At 38.5% G+C, this 23,023-nt stretch overlaps 1 protein-coding gene across 28 annotated transcripts in view; it reads right to left on the bottom strand.

Moving 5' to 3' along the window:
- Positions 1-23,023, bottom strand: part of BBX (BBX high mobility group box domain containing) — a 291,573-nt gene that overhangs the window by 119,298 nt on the left and 149,252 nt on the right. The gene's annotated exons all lie outside the window — the stretch shown is intronic.

Here is a 23,023-nt window from a genome sequence, read left to right as displayed (position 1 = left end):
TACTCTCAGTTAAGTCACTGAGTAAAACTGTCCACAAGATAATTTAATGAAATAGGAACTGTAGAAATCTCCAGAATTCCTACAGGATTTATAGTACCATCCTTATTCTTTATGCATGTGGTGTGCAGCCTCAGAATCTGAAGAGCAGAAATGTCCAATTACTTATCTGGTTTTGCTCAACTTACAGGAATATCCTTTACTGCAAATCAGCATTTCTTAGTGACGATGCTTTTGGCATTTGGGGTGGGAGAGGTCTCTACTAGGCAAAACTGTTCCACTCCCTGCTGAGTCAACATACATCGTAGCTCCTTTCCCATTGGTTCATCCCCACCCTCAATCTCAGATAGTAGAATTCCCTAATTACCGAGACAAATAAAGTCCCACAGCTTTCCAAACACTCCCAAGGCAAGGGGTGGAGGGCAGTAATATGAACCACGGCCCCCTCAATTAAGAATCATTGCTCTACATAAACCCAATACATAAAAATTCACAGTGGATACAAATCCGCCTGCCAATGCAAGGGACACAGGTCCGATCCCTGGTTTCCAAATGGTGTGGAGGAACTAAGTTCCTGTGCCACAACTACTGAGCCTGTTGCTGCAACTACTGAAGCCTTCGCACTCACAGCCTGTGCTCTGTCTGCAACAAGAGAAACCACCACAATGAGAAGCCCATGCACTGCAACGAAGAGCCGCCCCCACTAGTCACGATTAGAGAAAGCCTGCATACGGCAACGAAGACACAGTGCAACCAAAAAACAATAAAGTTTTTAAAAATCCACATTTAAAAAATAATTGTTGCTGCTGTTTAGTTGCTAAGTCACCGCTGACTCTGAGCTACCCCACGGACTGCAGCACGTCAGGCTTCCCTGTCGTGCACTGTCTCCAGAGTTTGCTGAAACTCATGTCCATTGAGTCAGTGATGCCATCCAACCATCTGTTGTCCTCCTTCTTCTCCTCCTGCCCTCAATCTTTCCCAGAATCAGGGCCTTTCCCAGCGAGTCAGTTATTTTTATCAGGTGACCAATTGGAGTTTCAGCCTCAGCATGAGTCCTTCCAATGAATATTCAAGGTTGATTTCCTTTAGGACTGACTGGTTTGATCTCCCTGCAATCCAAGGGAATCTCAAAAGTCTTCTCCAGCACCACAATTTGAAAGCATCAAAAAACACCCTAAAAAACAAGCCTCATAGGGCTTTCCCTGCAGTGACTATTCATTAACACCTGCATCACATCAAGCCCACTCCTCACATTTTCAGGAATATGCAAGGCTCACATACACTACTTAAAAAAACAAAACAAAACAAAACAAAAAACACAAAAAACAAACTTTGTATTTGGCCAATTAGCAATGTTCAGGTGAACAGCGAAGGGACTCAGCCATACATATCCATGTATCCATTTCTCCTCCAAACTCCCCTCCCATCCAGGATGCCACATAACATTGAGCAGAATTCTATCTGCTATAGAGTAGGTCCTTGTTGGTCATCCATTTTAAATATAGCAAACCTACACTATACTCTTAAGGCATCATTTATCAGCTTGATTCTATGTGACCTCTGATCATTAATTCTCACGTCATGAAACTTCTGTGTGAGTTAATATTTCTATGTCTATTGTGCTGATTACATATGAGCTATCTAAATTGATTTACCCTTGTCAGAACAGGTTCCCTATAAATATTACAATGGCCTCCTATAAATATTTCATTAAATAGTTGTTTTCGTGACTTCCATCTGAAAACCCAATCTCCTTCATGTATGCAAGTCCTAAAATCTGGTAAATGAGTCTGCCCTGGCACGGTGTGGTGTGTGTGTCCGACTCTGTGACCCAAGCCCATGGACTGCAGCCCGCCAGGTTCCTCTGTCCATGGCACTTTCCAGGCAAGAATACTTAGGTGGGCTGTTATGCCCTCCTTCAGGGGAATCCTCTGGATCTAGGGATCAAACTCTTATCTCTTGCATCTCTTAAGCACTGGCAGGTGAATTCTTTACTGTTGTACCACTTGGGAAGCCCCTGCTTAGGGAAAGCTCTAGCTAATGGGAAGCCAGCCCATTTATGTCACCCTCAACTCTGCTCTGCAAACAACTTTTCTCAGAACCAAACAGTCCCATGTGGCCAACGATCAAGTCTGGCCTTCTTGGCCATCCATTATCCGAAAATAGGACTCACTTGTCAGTGACTGACCACCTTCTGGAAACAGTAACACTGAGGGGCAGGAAGTACCTGAAATCTTAAATTACACTCTGCTTTACACTTGTTCCTCCCACGCTTTCTTGATTCCTGGAACTCAGGTCCGACTCTCTTACTGGTGCTGTTCATTGCTACCAGACTATCCACTTTAAATGCCTGCCCTGCATAAAAGCCCAGAAATTTTTATGAGCCTAAATTCTGGGTAATACACATCAAATTATTCCCATGGCCTGTATATTTGAAACAAGTTAAAAATTATGTATCTTTGTGTCATCTTCACAAAATATTTGCTATTGGCATATTTCTTGTCTACATTTTAGAACTTTTACTGTGTCCAATGAAAGTTCTGGGCTTCCGAGGTAGTGCTGGTGGTAAAGAAACTGCCTGCCAGTGCAGGAGATGTAAGAGACGTGGGTTTGATCCCTGGGGCGAGAAGATCCTCCGGAAGAAGGCACAACCACCACACCAGTATTCTTAGCCAGAGAATCCCATGGAGAGAGGAGTCTCGGGGGCTACAGCCCATAGGGTTGCAAAGAGTTGGAGTTGACTGAAGCGACTTGGCATGCACGGTGTCCGATAATGAATTCAGTAAAGAAAATCTGATGATATTGATATCAATATTAAAGGAATCACACATATTTCTAGTCTTTTTTTTTTTTTTAAATGAAACCCTGTAACACAACTTTGAAAGAAATCCCAGACCGCCCTGCCTAATTCCATTTTGCCTGTATCTAGTGCATCATGTGATCTGGCAGAAAGGTTAACAGTGTGGATGCTTATTTTTTCCTGGATTCATAAACCAGGATCAACAAATAATTAACACTCTTATCTGGTTCAAGTAACCTCTCTATGCCTTGGCATCCTCATCTACAAAAAGGGGAACAACAGTCCTACCACACTGTGAGGATTAAACAAATATGTTTGTATGTGTTTGTGTATAAACTACTTAAGAGTATTGCCATAAATAAGTGTATATGTATGAACCTTGCACAGAATAAGTATATATGAGAATTTGCTATTATTATATCATCACTATAATTAATCACAGAATATAAACATTCAAATCATCTTTATTTCATTAACCTCATATAGTCATAACACCTTAATTATTTAACTTATATGCAGAGTACATCATGTGGAATGCCAGGCTGGATGAAGCACAAGCTGGTATCAAGATTGCTGGGAGAAATATCAATAACCTCAGATATGCAGATGACACCACCCTTACAGCAGAAAGCAGAAAAGAACTAAAGAGTCTCTTAATGAAAGTGAAAGAGGAAAGTGAAAAAGTTGGCTAAAAACTCAACATTCAGAAAACTAAGATCATGGCACCTGGTCTCATCACTTCATGGCAAATAGATGGGGAAACAATGGAAACAGTGAGAGACTATTTTTTTGGCTCCAAAATCACTGCAGATGGTGATTGCACCCATGAAATTAAAAGACCCTTGCTCCTTGGAAGGAAAGTTATGATCAACCTAGACAGCATATTAAAAAGCAGAGAGATTACTTTGCCAACAAAGGTCCATACAGTCAAAGCTATGGTTTTCCCAGTAGTTGTGTATGGATGTGAAAGTTGGACTATAAAGAAAGCTGAGCACCGAAGAATTGATGCTTCTGAACTATGGTGTTGGAGAAGACTCTTGAGAGTCCCTTGGACTGCAAGGAGATCCAACCAGTCAATCTTAAAGGAAACAGGTCCTGAGGACTGATGTTGAAGCTGAAACTCCAATACTTTGGCCACCTGATGCAAAGAACTGACTCATTTGAAAAGAGACTGATTCTGGGAAAGATTCATAGATGGTAATGGCAACCCACTCCAGTACCCTTGCCTGGAAAATCCCATGGATGGAGGAGCCTGGTAGGCTACAGTCCATGGGGTCGCGAAGAGTCGGACATGACTAAGCAACTTCACTTTCACTTTTCACCTTCAGGCACTGAAGAAGGAAATGGCAACCCACTGCAGTACTCTTGCTTGGAGAGTCCCAGGGATGGCAAATCCTGGTGGGCTACCATCTATGGGGTCACACAGAGTCGGACATGACTGAAGCAACTTAGCAGCAGCAGCAGCAGCTGGGAAAGATTGAAGGCGGGAAGATAAGGGGCCGACAGAGGATGAGATGCTTGGATGGCATCACTGACTCGATGGACACGAGTCTGAGTAAGCTCCAGGAGTTGGTGATAGACAGGGAAGCCTGGCGTGCTACAGTCCGTGGGGTTGCAAAGAGTCACATGACTGAGCGACTGAACTGACTGAATAAATTTATTCAATATTGAGAACTTATCAATAGATGCTGTGCTAGGCTGACTCATGCTGCTTTAATGTAGTGCTCTTATTAGTAAAATTATAAGTAAAGGAATACCTCTGCATTTCAAAATTCCATGGGTAGAAAAATCCGGGGGGAAACAAAAATATAAGCAGTGGGAGATTAGTTTAAATGGAGTAATATGAAAATTCTTTTATTGACATGAAGAGCTATGAGACAAACTGTTAAATGAAAAAAGAAGGAACAGGTTCATAAGATAAGTGAAAGTGAAAGTGAAGTTGCTCAGTCGTGTCCAACTCTTTGCGACCCCATAGACTGTAGCCTACTAGGCTTCTCTGTCCATGGGATTTTCCAGGCAATAGTACTGGAGTAGATTGCCATTTCCTAAGAAGATTGTAATTTATTTTATAAAATATGACTTAATATATATGGTTATATACGCAAAGAACAAAAAAAAGAATCCTGGAAAAATAAGCATTAAATTGTTCACAATATTATCTCTATATAACAGGACTGAGTTTTTCTTCCTTTGTTAAGTTTTTGGCAAGTAAAAATAATTCAAAAACCAAAAGTAAGAAAACATGGGGTATCCTGTAAGCTTTCATAAAGAATAAGCTTTTAAAAATACTCATTGGCTAAACAGAGGTTAACCAGATCATTCATAAATTTGTATGCAAAATGCAGATAGGATTATTAGTACATTTATAATTAACTATTTGAAAACTAAACTCAAATATCACATATTTTCCACAGGATCAGTCCAGTGCTTCTTAGAACCTTATCTTAAAAAGAACTTTGGAACCACACCAAATACATAATTTGAATCTGTTATAAGCACAATGTTCTACATCTGGTAGAAAACAGACATTATTTTCTAACTGATGGCTATTCTAACAGAGGACCACTTTTTTCTATTTTTTTTTAAATAAAATTAAGAACTTAATATGGTTAGGAAAGCAGTCTTCCCCCTTTTACTAGTATAGGTTACCAAAGTCATGTGTTTGAGAACATGTCAGGGATGATGTAGAAACTTTCCTTACAATGAGTAGGCAACATGACAAAATCACTGATAACGCTTTTCACTTTAGAGTTAAAGTTCTCCTGAGTCCAGATATTCATGAACATCCAGCCTTCAGATAAAGATATTTTCTGTTTCAATTATACCCTCTGGTCAAGACAGCTGCAGGGCTGATTCTTAACACAAACAGAAAGTGCCATCTAGTGGATGCTTTTATCAAGATTCTCTGCTTACACGTACATGCTGTCAAGTAATCTTCATAAAAGCTACTTGGGTGGTCAGAAGGTACAAACTTCCAGTTATAAAATAAGTAAGTCCTGGGGATATAATGTACAGCCTGGTAACTATAGTTAATAATACTAAATTACATATTTAAAAGTTTCTAAGAGAGTAGGTCTTAAAAGTTCTCATCACAAGAATACTATGTGTGGCTGCTGCTGCTACTGCTACTGCTGCTAAGTCGCTGTCCGACTCTGTGCGACCCCATAGACGGCAGCCCATCAGGCTCTACCGTCCCTGGGATGCTTCAGGCAAGAACATTGGAGTGGGTTACCATTTCCTTCTCTAATGCATGAAAGTGAAAAGTGAAAGTGAAGTTGCTCAGTCATGTCCGACTCTTCGCGACCCCATGGACTGCAGCCTACCAGGCTCCTCCGTCCATGGGATTTTCCAGGCAAGAGTACTGAAGTGGGGTGCCATTGCCTTCTCCAACTATATGTGGCAATGAATGTTAACTAGACTTATTGCGGTAAGCATTTGACTATACAGATATATATATACACACACATACACACACACATACACTGAATCATTACGTTGTATACCTGAAACTAATATAATGTTATATCTCAACAAAAATAGCTACACTGTATGAGAAAACTGCTATCCCTTATAGTACCTCCTCACCAGTTACTGAACTGAGCTGGTTTATAACGTATCATTTTTTAAAAAACACAACTCTGATTGATAATATTGATTATATATCTCAAGATGTATCTCTGCCATCGCCACAGAGAAGAAAGAGTCCAATTATCTTCTAAGTGTTCTAGGATCTATTAACGATACCATACATAAGCTAGAAAGGAGATCCAATTTAATATGATTTTATCATTCATTTCAGTTGATAATAATAAAATATTAGCATTACTAATATTTCAGTTGATAACAATAAAATATTATCATTACTAATATTACTATAACTTCTGCTCTACACTATACGAAAACAAATTCACTTGGTCTAAATAAGCTATAGCTGGTATTTAGAAATCAGCAGCATTTCCAGCAAAGCATTTGTACAAGCTGCAAAGGCCCTTGTTTGCCATCAGTGATGGCAGCAACACAAGTTATCACCAATTAAAATGAAATTAATGAAAAGAATTAAAGTGAAATAAATACACAATTGAAGTAAAAAGCTGAGGTATCTAAGTGTTTACAGTTTTAGTATGTGATAATTCAGATGAAAGGTTAGGGCTAGACTTAAAAGATGAAATCCATTTTTTAAAATATCCATGAAAATATCTATCTAAATTTTCCTAGTTATAGACTCAATATTTTGCCTTTGGAAGCAGTCTGTATTTAAAAGTTTCTAATTGTCTAGATATTTTCAGATTCCCATACTATAAAACAGATGATCAATTTATTTGGAGAACATTATGCTCTGATGAAATGGAAAGCTCTGACTCAAAAAAGAGTTATTTACAACCAGTTATAACTGACATCTTCAGGAAAATTTTGCATGTTTTACTATTGTTTCTGGGTATCATATTTATGGGATAATTTACAGGATAATTTCTGTCAAAGGAGTCACTCTTTTAAAAATAAGATGCTTTATTTTACACAATGACAGGGACTGCAAATTCAGAATCGATCCCGGGAGGTCACTGCATCCTCCAATCTACAGATGAGGAAAACCAAGATCCACAGAGGTCAAAGGCTAGCTCAATTAATGGCAGAGTGAGGATCCAGCCCTCTTAGTCAAAAAATTAGAACCCTTTCCACTATAACGCTCAGATGGTGAAGCATCTGCCTACAATGCAGGAGACCCTGGTTCAATCCCTGGGTGGAGAAGATCCCCTGGAGAAGGAACGGCAACTTACTCCAGTATTCTTGCCTAGGAAACCCATGGACAGAGGAGCTTGGCGGGCTACAGTCCATGAGGTCACAAACAGTTGGACATGACTGAGCGACTAACACTTCTTCATTGCTTCTTCCACTATATTGCACTGCCTTTTTATTTTTCTTCAAACAGAAATGGAGCGTTTCCATTAAATTCTTAAGTACTACAGTTTCATTTTCAGTCTAAAAGGTCCACATGGTAACTGCTGCTGAAATGTGCGTGTAGGGCAAAGAGGAGTGTTGGAACTGTGAGTTTCCTCAGTATCATCAAAGAAAATACAGTGGGGTTGGTGCAATGCGGCCTCTATGGAGAGATTTACACCAGCAATTTCGAGGAGGGGATCAAGAGAAGAGGGAACAGACTCAGCAGTTACTGAAGTGGGAGCCATTACTGTTTACTGAGAGGGTAGAAGAGTGGCCTCTTGCTCCCACCAGCATGGTCCTTAAGACACCATCTCTTCAACAGGTGCTCCAAAGTGAGATCCGGGAGTTCCCAGGATAAACATAAGTGCAGGGGCTAACTTACTTAAGAAAAGTTCTAATTCCTCTCAAAACTGTTACTTTTACCTCTCCTATCTCAGAGTAAGCATATACACATGATACAATCTTTCAGCTCTGAATCAGTTGCAATTTCCAGGATCTGAATGGAACTTTTATCTGCGGTCTTTCTGTCATATTTGGAGCAATTGATGCTTCTGACTTTTAATCTACGGTTAAGAATGTCCTTTTTGTTACTACTTTGCTATTTACCTTACTATGCATAGGGCCATATTTCTGATCCAGAAAACACAAAGTAAGTGAAAGTCTGAAATCGTGGACACAAATACTGAGTCTAAGTGGGAGCATGCCTCGGCAAACTCACCTAAGCTCTGAATCTCCATTGTCTCCATCTGGCTCCGAAGAGGCCCGTCTAGCTCTAAAATTTTTCTAAGGCTCTATTTCTTGAAAACACTCTACAATAGACTTCAACAAAACAAAACCTATCTGGCCTGTCTTTAACACTGCATCTTCAGCAAAGGCGTTAAACAGAAGTCTGTGGAGTGTAGTGATAGGACCAGCTCTTTTTAAAAGAGGTTCTTTGTAGTTTACAAGTGAATTGCTTTTGAGAAAGTCTCTGTGGACATCTTACTTTGGCTCCTCCTCTATACAAACTGCTGTGGGAGCCTAAGAAAAGCAGCTTTCAAATGTGCAAGTGCATAGATTTGGTGTTGCTGCTGCCAGGCTGCCACGGCTGCCAGGGGACCGGAGTGAGTCAAAGCAATTCTACACATGCAGGCCTCAAGGTCTTCCCTCTACTTGGCAGCTATACACTGGGATCAGTCATCCAGCTAAATGTCAAGTGTCCCAAAGTCATTACTGGTGCAATGGGTTCCAGTCTGAAACTTTCAAAATGATATAACTTTCAAATAATTACAAAGGAGATCTTTTTACGTTAACATTATAAATGTGGACTAATTTGTGAAAAATTAAAAAGGTAGTGAGACCATGACTCAGGAATTACACAATGTAACTGTTTAGAAAAACATTCACATGAACCTTTTCTGGATCAAAGGCATTACTGGTACTTATTAAAAGAATCAAATAGAATCAACAGGAACTATTTTTAAGGCTACTTACACAGTCTGAGAATTCTCAAAGATTTACATCTGAATGCCTCATTTTCGTGCTCCTGTAACACTTGTTCCCAACTTTTAAGGCAATTACAGATGATTTACTTACAGGCTTTTTTCCCTTGAAAAATGTATCTTCATAAGTATTATTAATGTTTTTGTCCAAAATACATCACATGTAAGCCTGAATGCATTTTATTTTTCAAAAAGGAGAAGAATTAACTTTACTTTTGTGGTCACAACCCTCTGTAAAAAGCAGTTTATTTCTGCCTCCAGCATAAATGAAATGAGGACTGTCACTGAAGACAGGTGCTCCTTCACAGACACTGTTCTGAAGAACAGATTTTAAAAAGATTTTATCAGATTTTAAAAAGGTACATATTAAGGTATCAGGAAATGTATTTTATCAAATAGGCTTCTTGATTTTCAAAATAATTCTGCATATAATATATAACACTAATTTTTGAAACAGTTCATAGTAGACTAACATCTCAGTATTTCTAAGAAAAAAATTTGGATTTTTTTTTTAGGTCTTACTAATAATTTGTTCTCTTATCAAGAGCAATTTGTAAAAAGGAAAATTTTATTGTAAAGAGGACACATTTTGAGCTAAAATGGCATTATTTTTATTCTCCAACAGCCTGACAATTTTTAAACTTTTGGCTATGCTTGTAGCTTTGTGGGGAGATTATATTACCCAAAGAGTAAATGAATAATACAACTCTTATGCTTTGGAGGGGTGGGGTGTGGTGTGGGTGGTTAACGAAGCTAATACTCCAGGGCTTTAAAAGAAATATAGAATAGAAGTTTACTATATACAGATTTTAAATGACCATTTTATCAGAAATTGAACTTTTGGACACAGAACATAAACATTCTCTAGCTTACTTATTTGAATCAAACAAATCTCACTGCCACTGCACCCCACACAAAGCTGTGTTACCATGTAACTCCTTGCATCACTTTCAGAAGGAATGTTTTCTCTACCAACTTATTCTCTTCTCTTCCTCATCAAAATTCTGCTAAAACATCATAAATGTGGAACTCCTCCTATCAACCTCTATAACTTGATTTAGTAATACTCATATTTATTTTGAACTTCCACTTTATTCTCATTCAAAATCACAGATTTACAGAGTTAGAACAAACTTTAAAGATCTGGTTTAAACGTCTCATTGAAAGAATAGGAAATTCAGGTCCAAATGAAGAAACCTGCTCAGGAACTTGCACAAGGTGTAACAGGGTCGTTCCTTGGGTTAATTTTTCATTCTAGATTGAGAAAGTCTACAAGTTAACATTTAATGATAGCTAAAGTTTATTCATTTAATATTTTTTAAAACAAGAAACCTAATCACTGACACTTTCAAAGCATAAAAGTTTCATTAAAATTCATGTCATTAAATTTGCTTCATCAAAGAGACCAGTAGTCATTCAACATTCAAAATAAATATACTGAACAAATATACTGAGAATCCATTGCTTTGCCAAGCACCCTGGGGAAAAAGACAGAACAATATATAAGAACTAAGGAGGAATTCAGACCTAAGAGAAAATTCATTATAAGATCATTATACTACCCTAGAAAGGTTTAATAAACTCAACGTATCATATTCCAATAGACTATAGAACCAAGTTTAAAAAAAAGAAAACAACAATAGTCTATATTCTTCATCGGTTGTAGGTACTTTTTTATACCGGCCCCTACATCAACTTGTAAATAATTTATACCTTACACTGAGCGCGTATCCTATATCTCAAGAAACTAGTGACAGTACAGCATAACACAAACACAAAAACACAGTAAACGTTCCATAAAACCTCTACCTGAACTACAAAACACTTTCAGCCTAAGTTCTTTCCACAAAATGCCACATTCAATGAAGCTTGAAAACTTCAGCCATGTAATCCTAGATCTTCTTTAACTTAAAATATCATTTTGCATCACATGTCTCTATAAAGTAGCTAGCACTTTTCTACTAACTAATAGGTCAAAATAGCTGTCTGGGGAGGCTTACAAATAGCTGTGAAAAGAAGAGAAGCAAAAAGCAAAGGAGAAAAGGAAAGATATAAGCATCTGAATACGGAGTTCCAAAGAATAGCAAGGAGAGATAAGAAAGCCTTCCTCAGCGATCAATTCAAGGAAATAGAGGAAAACAACAGAATGGGGAAGACTAGAGATCTCTTCAAGAAAATTAGAGATACCAAGGGAACATTTCATGCAAAGATGAGCTCGATAAAGGACAGAAATGGTCTGGACCTAACAGAAGCAGAAGATACTAAGCAGAGGTGGCAAGAATACACGGAAGAACTGTACAAAAAAGATGTTCACTACCCAGATAATCACGATGGTGTGATCACTCACCTAGAGCCAGACATCCTGGAATGTGAAGTCAAGTGGGCCTTAGAAAGTATCACTATGAACAAAGCTAGTGGAGGTGATGGAATTCCAGCAGAGCTATTTCAAACCCTGAAAGATGATGCTGTGAAAGTGCTGCACTCAATATGCCAGCAAGTTTGGAAAACTCAGCAGTGGCCACAGGACTGGAAAAGGTCAGTTTTCATTCCAATCCCAAAGAAAGGCAATGCCAAAGAATGCTCAAACTACTGCACAATTACACTCATCTCACATGCTGGTAAAGTAATGCTCAAAATTCTCCAAGCCAGGCTTCAACAATACATGAACCATGAACTTCCAGATGTTCAAGCTGGTTTTAGAAAAGGCAGAGGAACCAGAGATCAAATTGCCAACATTCGCTAGATCATCGAAAAAGCAAGAGAGTTCCAGAAACACATCTATTTCTGCTTTATTGACTATGCCAAAGACTTTGACTGTGTGGATCACAATTTGACTGTGGAAAATTCTGAAAGAGATGGGAATACCAGACCACCTGACCTGCCTCTTGAGAAACCTGTATGCAGGTCAGGAAGCAACAGTTAGAACTGGACATGGAACAATTGGTTCCAAATAGGGAAAGGAGTACATCAAGGCTGTATATTGTCACCCTGCTTATTTAACTTCTATGCAGAGTACATCATGAGAAACGCTGGGCTGGAAGAAGCATAAGTGGGAATCAAGATTGCTGGGAGAAATATCAATAACCTCAGATATGCAGATGACACCATCCTTATGGCAGAAAGTAAAGAGGAACTAAAAAGCCTCTTGAAGAAAGTGAAAGAGGAGAGTGAAAAAGTTGGCTTAAAGCTCAACATTCAGAAAACAAGATCATGGCATCTGGTCCCATCACTTCATGGCAGATAGATAGGGAAACTGGAAACAGTGTCAGACTTTATTTTTTGGGCTCCAAAATCACTGCAGATGGTGACTGCAGCCATGTAAAAGACGCTTACTCCTTGGAAGAAAAGTTATGACCAACCTAGATAGTATATTCAAAAGCAGAGACATTACTTTGCCGACTAAGGTCCGTCTAGTCAAGGCTATGGTTTTCCCAGTAGTCATGTATGGATGTGAGAGTTGGACTGCGAAGAAAGCTGAGCGCCAAACAATTGATGCTTTTGAACTGCAGGGTTGGAGAAGACTTTTGAGAGTCCCTTGGACTGCAAGGAGATCCAACCAGTCCATTCTGAAGGAGATCAGTCCTGGGTGTTCACTGGAAGGACTGATGCTAAAGCTGAAACTCCAGTACTCTGGCCACCTCATGTGAGGAGTTGACTCATTGGAAAAGACTCATGCTGGGAGGGACTGGGGGCAGGAGGAGAAGGGGACGACAGGATGAGATGGCTGGATGGCATCACCGACTCGATGGACATGGGTTTGGGTGAACTCTGGGAGTTGGTGATGGACAGGGAGGCCTGGCGTGCTGCAATTCATGGGGTCACAAAGAGTCGGACAGGACTGAGCGACTGAACTGAACTGCATAGGTCAAATCTTCCCAATACTTAGTTTTCAAATTGTCGCTTCAGAATAAGAACAATCTTTCTCAAAGAACCTAAGTGAAGAATTATGTAAGAAAACACAAAATACTTAGTGCACTTATTTTACACTTGGGGAGCTAAGGTGAAGAGATCCTTAAGGTTTCACATAAGTGACTCTAAAACATCTCTCTACTTCTGAATTCAACATTCCAGACATAAAATCAATTTCATCTAAAAGTAATCAAGCAGGAGGCTGCATTTCTGATTTGCCTAGTTTTAATTATGAGTTTTGTCAATGGTCATATTTTGGTGTTTAGGACTTTTCTCAACCATTATTAATTTTTCAGTACCCATCAGGGATGAAGAGTCACAAGTGAAAACTTCTGAAGGTATATTTTCATGAAAATGGTCTCAAAAACAACAACAACAAAACAGAATACTAAAAGTAACCTGGATTTCTAACTGAAATACAATTTATTCTTTTAATATACTTGTCCACGGTGAATATTTTAGTCATGCCAGAGACTTATCAACACTCTCTTTCTCCCTAAATATTTACAGCAACAGTCTCTCAAGGAGACAATCAGTTTGCAGTCCTACATGGATCTAATAAAATGTGTGAATAGTTTTATACCACTGTACTCAATTTTACAGTTCCTAAAAGTCTTTTGGGACATCATTCTCAACATGCTTCTGGCTTTGTCCATTTCATTCTTTGGATTGACTTTCTTCAGTGAACTAAAGCATTCATCACTTGTTACCAAATAGCACACACATAAAATTACAATTCTTTTTTCCATCTTGTGAAGAGTATTGAGATACATCCCTTGTCACGTCAATCTTGAGGTGACGATTCAATGTTTCCCTTTGAGGATTCAGGAGAAAAACAGGAAGCATATTATCACTTAAGATTAGTTATTAACAGCCACATTGGTGTTTAGGCTCAAATCTGTCCAAATTTCAACATAAGATTGCACTATATATGAACTCAAGACTTCAAGTTACAGACAGAAGTTCTTACTACAGCAGCCAAAACTTAATCTGAAAGCTTATTTTTATTTCCTTACACTACTCAAATCAAATAACTTTTGTTGGGCAACTACAGACAGTCAGCTGAGTCAATGAACATATTTCAGACAGCTGCTTCTTGTTTGTGAAACTGAAAATGTTTTTGCTGAAGGAAATGCAGGTTATACAAACAGAAATAAAAATTAAGATTAAAAAGAAAGGCCTCCACTTGGCACAGTTGGAGGATGAAACAGAAAAATCTCATTTATACATATGTAAATACATATGTAAATCTCATTTAACCAGGAAGCAACTAACCAAAATTCCTCCATTAACCGTGTGTGTGTGTTGCAGGGAGAGGGGGTGTCAGGAGGAACTTGTTTTAGAAAAAGTCACAAATTATACAAGCTACTTTGTTTAAATGACTTCAAAAAACAAAAACAAAAGACCCCCACAACAACCTTCCAGAATATTTTAGGCAGGAGGTGAAGAGTTTGTTACTGTTGCTGCTGCTGCTGCTGCTGCTGCTGCTAAGTCACTTCAGTCGTGTCCGACTCTGTGCGACCTCACAGACAGCCTCCTACCAGGCTCCTCTGTCCCTGGGATTCTCCAGGCAAGAACACTGGAGTGGGTTACCATTTCCTTCTCCAATGCATCAAAGTGAAAAGTGAAAGTGAAGTCACTCAGTCGTGTCCAACTCTCAGTGACCCCATGAACTGCAGCCTACCAGGCTCCTCCGTCCATGGGATTTTCCAGGCAAGAGTACTGGAGTGGGGTGCCATTGTGGGCAGTTCATTGGATGTCTGTATCTTCTTCAATTTTGCCACCTCTTCTATATATTGTGTGTTTTTTAAACTATAAAATAAGTGTTAATCTTTAGAGTGATGACACCAAGATCATTTTCCCTTAAAAAAAAAAAGTTTCACTAACTATTGCTAAGGAATTCAGTTGTATACTAACATTTCTAGATTGATTTACAAATATTAAAACTTTTCTAGCTACTTTCAATCAGTAAGAAAAATTAACCAAAACATTTTTTTCTAAACAACTGTTCCGGTTTATGCTATAATTTTATTCTAGGAAACTGGGACACTCATTTCATTTGCTATATACCAAAATTACTACTTGGTAGGAAATATCTCTTCCTATTTATTCTAAAGTGATATAAAATATCATTGACCCAAATTCTGTCAATTGATATTATCCTCTAAATTATCAGAAAGGAGCCATTTTCCCAAATGCTGTAATTGAGAAATAGCTAAATCTAACAATATAACATCTTGATCAAACTCAAACTCAGGTGTACGGACATACATATGATTATATTAATAAGAACATCCACGAATATCATCCTAATTTGGATCAATGTAATAATTCCTAAGAAAAGAGTCTATGGTAAATCAAATCAGGAATAAAACGTTCATCTGTTCTCCATTTCATGCTTCATGAGTCAGAGCAAGGGAGTAGGAAAGGCTGGACTTGGCATTCGGATACGCCTGGCTATGAAACTTCACCACTATTAGTTATCAAATTCAAGGTCTTCTCCATTCACTCATCTATAGAAGTAGACTGGTGTTTCCTTCATAGGATGGTAAGAATGGAAACAGATGACATGTAAAATCCCTTCTAGAATGTCTCACATATGTTGACTTATATATTTCCTTTAAAAAAAAACAGCATGAATGAATGTATTTTTTCTACAAGTTCTTTGGCACCACCTCACCCCAAGAGATGCTTACCGTAACTTCTAAATGATCATCTCCATTTCCATCTCCAATCTCTATCAGCAGATTTTTTCAGAGTGAAACGTGAAGCCTTTCATTCTGTGAATTCAAACTCCTCAGTGGCACTTCTCAGTCTCCTTCCAGAACTGAATTCCTCAAACAGGCATTCCACACCTTTTGTGTGCCCTCCCTGCCTCATGCCTAATGCTCCCTAACTCTCCCCACAAAACACAGAAAACCTGGCCCTAAACTTCGACTGACTTTCTCTATATCCAATACCCAGAAGATACACTCAAGCCTTGGCTTCCTGCATTTGAGTACTTCCTTTCCTTCTTTGATTTGCCCAGGGATCCCTTATTTTAAACTGCTCCTTTTCTCTTCCTCTCTATGCAGGTGAAAATAACATTCCCTTCCTGCAAGTTTCTTAATTCCCTACAACATGAGCCAATTTCCTTGTGACCTTCTGTTACTGTCTTGATTTAAATCTGTCACTCAGCCTCTTATTGTTTTTACCTTCACTACAGACACATCCACAGCACCATCATCAGCCTGTTAACCACTGATGGTGAGTCTTACACAGAAAGTGTCTCGCTGAAAATGACAGGCTTAAATCCTCTAAGTTAAACTCCTTCAGGCTCATCCTCTCCATAACTGTTAAGTCACCAGAAAAATGCAAATGAATAAACAGGAGAACACAATCCCATCACAATTTCACTCATCCTTTCTATAATAAATACATAGAGTAAAAGAGCCAGAACCTCTCAATGAAAACTGTCTTGGAAATTATTTAAATGCAAATAATTTTAAACAGATGACCAAAAAAAGAAAAATCTCTGGTATGTTTTTTAAAGTTTGAAGGAAGAAGAAACAATCCTTGAATAAGTTCCAGTAAGAGCTGAAGAAAAGCTGTGTTGATGAGCTTTAATCCCAACAGAACAGCTGACTGGATGATTCCATTCAGTGAAAATCACACTCGCTCACTCTTGCGTTGGCACTGAGATCTAGACGTTCTCTGCCTCAAGCGCTCCAGAGCACCCATTTCCCGAGGTCCAGAGTGGTTCTGCACAGCTGAAAGATACTAACTGACGAATATACAAATCCTGTGTTTACAGGGCAGCTTGAAACACAGAAAGTGTAGGGCTTCCCTGGTGGCTCAATGGTAAAGAATCTGCCTGCAATTCAGGAGATGCAGGTTCGATCCCCGGGTTGGGAAGATCTTCTGGAAAAGGAAATGTCAATTCACTACAGTATTACTGACTGGTGAATCCCATGGACAGAGGAGCCTGGCAGGCTACAGTCCGTAGGACTGGAAAACAGTCAGACACAACTTAAGAAACTAAACACCACCACCCAGGGTATGGGCTAAGTAACAGCAAATAACTATAAATGGATGAAAACAGCAGCCAAGATTCCTCTGAGCTCAAAACAGACCTTACATTTTGCTGTACAGCAGAAACTAAAAACAACACTTTAAAGCTAATATACTCCAAAAAATAAAAAATCACACACACACACACAATAGGCCTTATAACCTAAGGGCAATGATGCCATCATTCAAATGAGACATGGTGCTTGGCGAGCACAGGGAAAGGGAGTAAGGTATCCACTGCTAAGCTGCTAAGTCACACCAGTCACGTCTGACTCTGTCCAACCCCATAGATGGCAGCCCACCAGGCTCCTCCATCCCTGGGATTCTCCAGGCAAGAAGACCGGAGTGGGCTGCCACTGGGGAAGCACAAAAGCGATGTACAGAATCTAAGGAAGACTTTTGTGGGAGAAACAGTTTGGCACCAATACAGAAGAATATTATATTCAGTGATCGTTAACAATATGATGATGCCTAAGGGAGCTTCCTGGGAGTGCCGAGCCCTCCAAACAATTGTCAATATTAAAGTGCTTCTGCTCTATTTTCTGTTCTATTGATTAAACAAAAAAAGAATCAGTGATTTGTTTTTCAAATTTAGTAACACCCAGTGTTTTAGAGATGTATATTCTGCAACTAAGATAATGAATGGAAATTAACTTCAGGAAAAAAGATTCATTTCTCATTTTTTCCCCCAAAATTACAGACCCGTTGAACATTTCACTGTTTTTTTACCCAGATATAAACTCCCACACAAAATATTGCTATTCCAGCAACACCTAAATTTAAATGTAGTCATTGAATTTAAAACTATTTTAATAAGATGCTTTTTAGTAATGTAGATAAATCTGTATTTTGTATAATTATATGAGTAATTACATAAAGCTCTAAGTTGAACTAGCTTTGATATGTATTACTAAATTTGCTGTATGATAGATATAAAATGAGTAAAAATACAGTTTAAAATTTATTTAATTAAGCATTTAAAAATTCTTCTTTCAAGACCATTCAGTCTGAAATCTGTACTAAATACATTTCCTAGTTTCCACCAAAGGAAAATTCTGTATCATTTGTTTATATACATTTATAAATTTTCTACAGTATTTAAACATGATCCAACTTTCCAACTTATTAACATAACAGTATATTTTTAATATCTGCTGCAATGTAATCATTATAGAATGTATAGTTCTTTCTCAAAAGACATTAAAATACTAAATGAGTGCTGTAGGTTTTCAGAAGCACTTTCAAGCCTGTCTATATTAATAAGATAGCCGAAGTGAATTAGTATTATAAAAGAACCTTATCATTAAGTTAAAATATTAATGTGAATACTTAATAGGTCAAGCCTTTTACATTAATCTGAGACAATATAAGAGTGGTTAGAGTAAGCATTCTCCCATCAGTGAAGTTTTCATGTCCGACAATTTCTCCCATTTTCCCCTTATAAAAGCACAAAAGAATGTTTCTCTCCTTGTATTTCTGAGGAACAAAAAGTAATCCGTTTTTTCAGAGATAGGATGGTAGTCACTCTTCTTTCCAGAATAGAGTATTTGGCATAACATGTTTTTGTAGAGTTTTGCTAAGTAAGCAGTTAGGAGGGGTGACTTATCACAGGTAGCATGGTTTCTGGTTCCTCATGGCAGGGATGTATGCCCACGCAAAGTCATGTCCAACTCTTTGCGACCCTATGGGCAGTAGCCCACCTGGCTCCTCTGTCCATGGGATTCTCCAGGCAAGAATACTGGAGTGGGTTGCCATTTCCTCCTCTAGGGGATCTTCCCGACCCAGGGACTGAATCCATGTCTCTTAGGTCTCCTGCACTGGCAGACAGGTTCTTTACCACTAGTGCCACCTGGGAAATCTCCAGTGTTGTGTATGTGTTGAGGCTGGAGGTAAGATTGAAGGTTAACAACTCCAATCAATGTCTTTCAATGAGTTTTTAACATTAAAAAAAAAGATTATTTACTCCATTTAGAATAAAGTTAACGTTATTAAAACTAAATCCTCATTTAAAAATCTTTTCCCTCTTTCATTTTTTTAGTTAGAAAACTTTTCTCTTGCCTAACTCTCTTCTTAGCCTAAAACCAGCCTGACTCACATGAGATTTTTCACAAAGCAGATCTGTAAAATCATGACAAGATTAGATTTTTTATAAGATTAAAGCCTCCTTAACCTTGATTAATGGTCAAATAGCTCTCTGGCCAAGATCCTCTGGAGTGACTGGGCAGTGTTTACAATTCACAGAAAATTAAGACAGTTTGTGCCTGTTGCCCCAGGTAGTCTGCTCTCTGCCTTTGATCCATGCAGTTCAGTGGTACTCACAAAATGGAACTCTGGACAACTAACAGACGCAGAAAACAGCAATCATGTGAAAATCTGAAGAGTCAGATAATTCCTTAAAAGGGGTTTGAGCACAAATCCATCTTACAGTGAGAGTCCCTTCAACACCTATGGGAAGATGGACCAAAGGCAATGAGGGAAGGACTCCAGGTCTCACTCTCATTAACTTCGGGTTGAGGAGTTCCTAGCAAAGAAACCACGGGAGAAAGGAACAGGCAACTGGCTGCCAATATCAGGTGAAGACAGGTCCATCGACATCAAGGAAGGATCCGACAGTTAAAACCAACACTGACTCAAAGATGGCAGCTGGTGTATGAGAAGACACGTGAGGTTAAATTGCAATAGCAAGTAACAGAAGACAGAAGACACTCTGCTCAGTCACAGCTATGGGGCTTGGGGAAGAGGAGGAGAAGCAAAAGGCCAGGACTCAAAGCTCTGCACTGAACACCTGGGCTGTCTGGTGAAAGAAAGTGGGAAGCCAAAGGCATTCATTACACTTTCTCAAAGAAAGATAAATGTCTCTGGGACAAATCAAACCCAACAACAAGAAGGGAAGTTTGATGTATGCTCCACTTGCTATGGTTACCAGAGGCAGGAACTGGCAGGTTGCTGTACACAGGTGAGTCTAACGCCTGGTAAGGTAGGTGGATTCAGGCTTTGGTAGTGGTGTCCAGAAATCCCAAGAGAAACTATCAATGTATTCCATTTCAATTGGAGACAGAGTACAAAAAGTTTGGAGTCAAAAGGATTCTTACAGATCACTGTTCTACCACTCTCATTTTGCAGAAACAGAAAAGCAGAGTGAAGCTCAAGAAGAAATGACTACTTATGGTTTACAAAGCTATCCATATGCAGAACTGTTGACAGCATGCATGATTTTTGCCCATTGTTTTTAGGGTAATTATTATTGCTGAGCAGGGAAAAGGCATTTCAGTCCTTACTCCATTTACATTTTCCTTTCTTCATTCAATCAACATCTGTTGAATAATAAGAACTAGGCACTAGACTGGAACCTGGGAATCTCCCCTGGAAAACCTTGGGAAATAAATGTAGCAGATCATAGGACCAAGTTTGACAACAGGCAAAACAGTAAGGTCAGTCAAACTAACATCATGGAGCACCAAGCACAAAATTAGGAGGAACTATGATATGAAAATTGGCATGGACTGTGCAAGTATAATCAGATACCAAAAGAACCAATGGCTGAGAACTACAGAAGTAGGTAAAGGAGAGAAAGAGGGAAGATGAGCAAATGCGAGTTGTCACTTACTCAAGCTCTTGGGACTTTTGCAAAAGATGTGTACATTTCCCTGCTGAAACTATTTTTAAAAACTTTAGTCAGGAATAGCTGGTGATTTTCATCTAATATAAAAGAACATGACATTATTTTGACATAGCTTTCCTGGGAGAAAGAACTTAGCTGGTAAACATACCCAGCTATTTCAGGATGTCTGGACTTAACCGGGTTTGAGAAAATGTGTAAGTGACAATTGGAAAACGAAGAGAAATAAAAGCAGCTGATGCAGAGGATAAAACTCATTTTTTAAAAACTCATCAGGATTATTGTTAAAATGGTGTTCTGGACAAGTTACAAAATTCTTTAAACAAAAATTTAGTGATTTTAAAGAACTATATAGGAGATATGGACTTCCCTGGCGGCTCAGTGGTAAGAATCTGCCTGCAATGCAGGAGACGTGAGATGGATCTTTGGGCCATGAGATCGATCTTTGGGCTGGGACGATACCCTGTAGAAGGAAATGGCAATCCACTCTAGTACTCTTGCCTGGGAAATTCCATGGACAGAGGAGCCTGACAGGCTACAGTCCATGGGTTGCAAAGTCAGACAGGACTCAGTGACTAAACAACAATATACGAAATACACAATGAAAACACTTAAACTCAGCTAGAGGGAGGATAACATGTAGTAAGTTCTGTAGAAATATTTGCCACGATCCTATAGAGTTTCAGGGTGGGTTGATTCTGCATTTATACCTATGAACATATATCCTAGAGAAATATATGTGTTAAGATGCATTGTTAAACAGGACTCTCAAGACTTTTTCTTTTGCAATTTTTTCTCATAACATAAACTGAAAACAATCTAAGTAGCCATGAAAAGAAAGTGGGTAAATAATGGAATTATTATTTATTATGGAATAAATACTAGATAAGTATGAAAATGTGGAACTTTCATACAACAAAATACAACTGTGATCATAAATGAATTACAAGTATAAGAAGGGTGATTCTCTCAAACATGTTGAGTGGCAAGATAGGTATTGCAAAAGAAAACATTTATTATTTAATATAAATTTCAAAAAGAAGCAAAACAATGTAGGGGATATATAAAACATGAAAAAACTATACAGAAAAATCAGCAAGTAATAAACTCAACACTCAGCACTGTGGTGGTGGTTAAAGAGAGTTGATGGAATCTGGGCTAGGCACAGCTCTGTTTCCTAAGTTAGTGGTAGGTACTCAGTTATTCAAGGTAATGTTATTTGTATCTTATTCACCTGTAATAAATAACCCTTGCATGTATAGCACTTTCTAAATACTATGGAGTTAATTCTATTTTAAAAAGCGCTCAGAAAATTAATACTATATTTAACAAACTATTTTTAAAGGTACTTTTTTAAGAAGCTACAAGTACCTAGCACATACTCAGGACTATAAAAATTATCTCTAACTCACACAACAACTCTTTGAGGTAAATATTTCACCCTTAGTTAACACAGAAGGAAACTGAGATTTCTGTTTCATAGACTGCCCAACATTAAACAGCGAGCCGAGGCGAGATTCTAATCATATCCAACTGTGAAAGCCAGGGTGTCTGTACGTAGGACTATCTAAAATACAACAGCACAAATAAATTTCCAACACAAACATGAAACTGTCTTGTTACACTGAAGGTTACTATTTTCATACCTCTTAGCATTTATAATGCATCCCTAGACCATATTCTAATAGTTTCTATTAACTTTATGTCACAGTACCTCAATATTACTTCATAATCACAATTTACCATTAAACTCTCTAAATTCTAAAACTGGTAACAGATACCACGTATGCTTATGGAAAGTCCCAATTTAGCTGTACTTCTTTCATACCCTGACTTCTCTGAGACTGGAAGTTTAAGGAAAGTTAGCTGTCGGCAGGCTGAAACTCCTTTCACTACCCTTGGGACTCACTCAACAGGCAAGGAAACAGGCTTGCCAAGTCCCACAGAAATTACTCACTTCTGCCCTCTTTTTCCTCAATCTTTTTCCAATAATACTTCAAAACCTAATTTTAATCTCATGCAGGAAACCTGATTAATACCACCTGGTTTTCTAACAACACAACTCACTTATATAATTATTTGTCAGCTTTTTACTTCATTGTTGTCTTTATTTGCATGTATCTAGCTTGCAAGAGCCACTGAGAAGTGTTTACAAGTTTATTTCCTCAGAGCTATGCCCTAACTCATTCTTCTTTGCCCAAAGCACCATCAACTGTGCTCTGTAAACAG

Source organism: Ovis aries, chromosome 1 (genome assembly GCF_016772045.2).
Source record: "Ovis aries strain OAR_USU_Benz2616 breed Rambouillet chromosome 1, ARS-UI_Ramb_v3.0, whole genome shotgun sequence".
Taxonomy (NCBI): domain Eukaryota; kingdom Metazoa; phylum Chordata; class Mammalia; order Artiodactyla; family Bovidae; genus Ovis; species Ovis aries.
The sequence above is the reverse complement of the archived record's forward strand: the minus strand, read 5'-3'. Positions and strand labels throughout refer to the sequence as shown.